This window comes from Mytilus galloprovincialis, chromosome 2 (assembly GCF_965363235.1).
Source record: "Mytilus galloprovincialis chromosome 2, xbMytGall1.hap1.1, whole genome shotgun sequence".
NCBI lineage: Eukaryota > Metazoa > Mollusca > Bivalvia > Mytilida > Mytilidae > Mytilus > Mytilus galloprovincialis.
The window spans coordinates 84466287-84472447 of record NC_134839.1 but is presented as its reverse complement, the minus strand read 5'-3'; positions in this window follow the sequence as shown (position 1 = coordinate 84472447).

The following is a 6161-nucleotide window of genomic DNA, read 5'->3' as shown; positions in this document are numbered from 1 at the left end:
GAATCAGATTCTCGTTGTAAACGAGATCGGAAATAAGAATCAATGACAATTCGCCCGACAATCAAATCGCCCTACATCATATCGCCCCACTCTTGTGTATCAACTCGCCCCACTTATGAAAAAGGGTAAAATCCCGTTTAATATAGGTCTGACAACTAGCCTCAATAGTATGGAAAAGAAAGGATTAAAATCCCGCTGAATATAGGTCTGCCTCGTTAACTTGAAAACAAATTCTGTTATGTTCTCAAGTGATTTGGTTTACTATTCTGTAACTTATTAATTAAATGAAAACTTATGAAACCTTAGAAATGTTTTTTTTTCTTTTTTTTTCTTTTGAAACCATATATCTAAGCGCTTTTATATTTCTATATATATTTTTGCCCTCCCCGTTTATCCAAAATCCGTTATGTTTTGTCTTCTTATATCTTTCCAATTATTTACCGCAAACAAAATTTGTGGTCGTATATTGGTATCACGTCGTCGTCGTCGTCCTAAAACAGTTGGTTTCCGGACAATAACTTTAGTATTAGTAATTAGAAATCTATGAAATTTAAACACAAGGTTTTTAACCACAAAAGGAAGGTTGGGAATGATTTCGGGGGTTATGGTCCTATGGTACTTAGGAATTAGGGACTAAAAAGAGGCCCAAAAAGTTATGGGAGGTTATGGTTCAAACCGTTTAGGAGTTTGGGGCAAAAAAAGTGGGAAAACAAGGGTTTTCTGGTTAAAGGACGATTTAAAAGCAATGTAAGGGAGGTAATCCATAAAGAAAATTGTTCACTGTTGTACAATGCTGGTTTATTGTGTGAAGAACAAGCAGGGTTCAGAAAAGGTTATAGTACGGCAGATCATATTTTTAATTTGAAATGCTTGATTGATTTATACTTACATAGAGGTAGAAAATTGTATTGTGTATTTGTTGACTATCGAAAAGCTTTTGACTCTGTCAGAAGAGTATATTTATGGCAAAAACTGTTGAAATGTACCATTGATGGCAAAATGTTTAAGATTATAAACAGTATGTATAACAATGCAAAGTCTTGTGTGAGACAAGGCAACTCTTGTTCAAACTTTTTTTAAATCCAATGTTGGTGTATGCCAAGGAGAAAATCTATCTCCTGTATTGTTTGCCATTTTCTTAAATGACTTGGTCGAATTTATGTCACATTCATATAATGGTTTAGTTGATATGAGTATTGCAGCACGTCTTCTTGATACTGATGAAGTCGCTGTATATTTTCGTTTATATTTGTTATTGTATGCAGATGATACTGTAATTTTAGCCGAATCGGCAGCAGAGTTACAAGCCTCATTAAATGCCATGTATTTATATTGTCAGACCTGGAAAATGCACGTTAACATATCCAAGACAAAAGTTGTAATATTTTCAAGATCTAGACTTAACACAGATAATATGAACTTTAAATATAGTGGTGAAAGCCTTAATATTGTTACAAATTTTCAATACCTTGGTATTATATTTTCATGTAAGGGTAATTTTATTGACGCCAAAGCACATCTTGTACAGCAAGCAAGAAAAGCCATGTTTATAGTCTTAAGAAAGGCTAGGAAGTTGAATTTACCAATTGATATGCAATTAGAGTTATTTGATACAATGGTTGTACCTATTTTGTTATATGGTGCAGAAGTATGGGGTTTTGAAAATTGTAATATTATAGAAAACTTGCATATGGAATTTTGTAAAATAATTTTGAAGGTTAAAAAAAGTACTGCTCATTGTATGATTTATGGAGAATTGGGTAGAATACCATTACATATTCTTATTAAAGCTAGAATGGTTGGTTTCTGGCAACGTATCATGTGTGGTAAAAGAGAAAAAATTTCATATACACTGTATTCTATATTGTATCAGCTTAGTAAAAGGGGTATCTATCACTCTAAATGGTTGTTGGAAATTAAAAGTACTTTATATGAATGTGGATTTAATTTGATGTGGGATGATCAAATAATTGCTAAATCTGATAATATTAGTAAGAATGTCAAGAAATGTTTAAGTGAGAAATTTATGTTGAACTGGAGTAATAATGTTATGAATTCTGCAAAATGTCTTAATTACAGAATATACAAATCTGATTTTTGTTTTGAGAAATATTTATCGTTGTTACCATCTGATCTAAGAATGTATTTATGTAAATTCCGTTGCCTTAGTAATAAATTGCCCATTGAAACGGGCAGATTTTTTAATATTGATAGAACTGAAAGACATTGTAATCTTTGTAATGCTAAGGAACTTGGTGATGAGTTTCATTACTTATTCAAATGCACCTTTTTCAACAATATAAGAGCTAAATTTTTACCTTTAAATATATGTAATAACCCAAATGTTTTAAAATTTAAAGAATTGATGAATACATCAGATTTATTTACACTTACTGGAATAGCAAAATTTTGCAAAAGTGTTATTAAAACCTTTTAATACATGTGCCTAATCATGTTACTATAATTTGTACTTCCTGTCAAATATCTGCATTAATTATATATACTATTATTGCACCTTTGTTAACCATGTTGTTCTAATGTAAATATGTTCACACTTTTATTGTTTGTTAAAAATGTTGTACTAACATACCCCATGTGGAGGCTTTAGTGAAATAAAATGTCTTATGTCTTATGGATTACCTTAATTACACTGCTTTCAAATTATCTATTTAAGACTTTAATGATGTATTTAAATGAGTAATTATGGTTGCAAACACCATTTGAAATTTGAATTGAGATAACGACCATATCTAAAGGGATCTTTGTTTTGGAAAGAAAGGAAAGGGGGGGGGGGGGGTGCAATTTTTTCAGATTTCAGAAATTAAACAAAAGTTCTTAAATTTCTTTTGCAAAAAAAAAAGGGGGGGTCAATACAAAACAGCATCATGGTGTATTGAACAAAAGCAAAGAAAAGTTGGGATTAATTTTTCGATTTTTTTTGGGGGGGGGGGGGTAAATTCGCACAGGCACAGTGTATTGCTTACCCCCCCCCCCCCTTCCCCCCCAAAAAAAATTAAATCCCAACTTTTTTTTGCTTTTGTGCAATACACCATGATGTTGTTTTGTATTGACCCCCCTTTTTTTTGCAATCCAAATTCAGACCTGTATCAAGCGCGAATATTATGTCCATTTTTGCCCTAACTGTTCAGAGCTGGAGCTCTGCGGTCGAATCAAGCTGCGCCTGGCGAAGCAATTTATTTGCATTTATTTTGTATCATACAAATATTAGTATACTACAAATAACTTGTATATTTGCTGTTTACTATCAATTCCAAGTTTACTAACCCTAGCGGACACAGATAAATTATATACTGGATCTGGGATTATTGAGGATTAGATCTGATGTTAGTTGATAGATAAAATAAAAAATTCTGTGGTTTAAGTTTGAAAACTTTGCACATATATGTTTTCAACGGACATTGCTGGAATAAATGGTAAAAAGTGTTTAAAAATGTAAAGTGACTGGAAACAGACTGTAAATATATTGAAACAAAATTTTACTGGATGAACTCCATGTTCTCCTGATAGAGGATGGAATTACGGAAGGTAACAGGAAGCTTATATCAATTACTGGATACTTTAAATGAAGTCTCAATTCAGTCTTCCATATAAAGAAGTCACAAACAAAAATTTGACAAAGACGTACAATTGCACTTCAATGGCATACTGAATCAATAACCAGAAAGCAGCTGCGGAAGTATGGTTTACTAGTATATAATGTATTTACTTTTTTTACACACTTATTAGAAGTCATTTTTTTAATTTGTTTTAAAATTTTCTTCTCTTAAATGTTGTTTTGGTCCGCAGTGTATTTGTCTTGCTGTATATTAGCTTATACGACTCTTATACCAGAGACATATAATGCATGTATTATATGTCTCTGCTTATACATACCCAATTGTTTGCATGCAACTACACGTATTGTAAGTGTATATTCACGAGGGTATGATTTCTTCAGGATATACATGTATATTTAAAATAAATATTGAAAGTATTACCAATAAAAATTTGAAAATTAGTAATGATAAAATTCAACTAGAGACTCTAAAGAGCCTGTGTCTCTCACCTTAATCTATATGCATATTCAACAAAGGACACTCTCCAACATTGTAGACAAGAATGAAACTACTAACAAAAATCTCAGTGTTTTTTTTTATCTTATATTATTGACTACTTTGTCTGTTTAGTTTCTCTATCTTATTTTGTTTTTGCTCAAAACACAGAAGAGGGCAATCAAATTTTTGTTATTTAAGGGCAATCACTCATATAAAGGGTATACAGTCTACTAACTATATATATCGGCAAACTTTGATTTGTTGTTAGTAGATCTCGTCTTGCTTATTAATTTTGATAATTTAAGTTTTTATTTATCTATTTTAAATTATCATAAGGCAAAACGCAAAAAATAAAAATTGTAAAATTCGTCATTAAAGAGCAACAACGGCAAAAAGGAATTGTCATGGTTTCCACCATAACTGTCTTATTATAAATCTTGTCTTGCTGATCATTTAACCCCAAAATAAATTCGTAAATTTTGTTAAAAAATATTTGAGTACCATATTAAAAAGTAAAATAACAAAATATTGAACTATAAGCTAGGAAGATTCAAAACAGAAAATTCCGTATCAAATTGCAAAATCGAAAGCGCAAGTCATTGAACAAAAGTGAGTTCCCATTCAAAAAAAGTCTTATCATTTCAACTGAAATCGATATTTTTCAAAAAATTATTACGAAGTAACTGTATGAGCGATTTTCATAATATAGATACCAAAAGATGTAGAAATGTCTAAAGTTTTATTGTTTATTTGGTTATAATATTATACATGCTCATTTAATTTTCTGACGAGATGAACACAATTAAAAAAATATTTCTGGAAAAGTTTGTTATTATTCTAACCAAATCAAAATCGTAAAAATTGGCATTTGTGTTTAAAAACCGGGCTAGGGTATAAAAGGGAGACAATTTTTGAAAAAAATGGATATATTCAAATTTAAGGCAGGGTTTAGGTCTAAGGAACATTTTTTAATATGTCTTATTCATTTATTACTTTTTTTGCCAAAAAAATAATGTACAGAGGTGGGAACATAAAAAAGAAATATTTAGAGCCAAACAGATTGAAAAAAATCTTATTAATAATTAAGTAAGAAACATGAATTAAATGTTACTGGAAGAAAATATTAATCAAACAGTAATTCTTTAATGAATATATATGTTTCAAATTACTGCATACATGTATTTTGAAATGTTTTATTTAATGGTTTTTTGACTTATATGAAAGATTATTTTAATCGATCGATTATGAACAAATCATAACTTTTGTTAAATTTTTCAACCCTTTATACCATTATTCCCTATGTGAAATTGAAAAATCGTGTAAAAGAAATAATCCACAATGCTTTTCAATATAAAGATTGTTGGATCACTATAAATTTATTACTTTGGGATGCCATACGGCATATTTTGTTAATAGTGAACAAAAATGTAAAATATGCTACACAGAGGAACAGGTGATCAGTATGCCGGAGTTTCTTAACATATTTGTTAAATTTGGAGGTAAGACTTTTTCAACAAATTGTCGTCATTCCTATGGGAACGAACTGTGTGCCTCTCCTTGCCGACCTCTTCTTATTTACATATGAATCGGAGTTCCTTCAGACTGTCAAAAACAAGATCAAAGAAGCCAGGTTATTTAATTTCTCATTCAGATATATTGATGTTGTTCTTTCAATTTACCATTCGAACTTTTCTTTTTGGGCTCCATTAATATATCCCCCAGAAATAGAAATTAAAGAAACAAGACACGGCTTTCTCCGCCTCATTTTTAGACTAACACCTTGAATTTGACATACACAGTCATCTCAGTACCAAAATCTATGACAAACGGGACGATTTTTAATTTTGAAATTATAAATTTCCCCCACCTTAGTAGCAATATACAAACTTCACCTGCATTTGGGTTGTACATTTTCCAACTTGTTCGATATTCAAGAGCTTTCAGCTCCCTCTCAGACTTTGTAAAACGTCATTAGTGTCTGAGCAGAAAGTTGATGAACCAGGGGTAAAAAGATCATTGGAAGGAACCAAGACCTTGTTGATAAATATTCCGTACCAACTTCAACAAATATTACACGATGGTTTTGAAGTATAGATTCTGGGTACT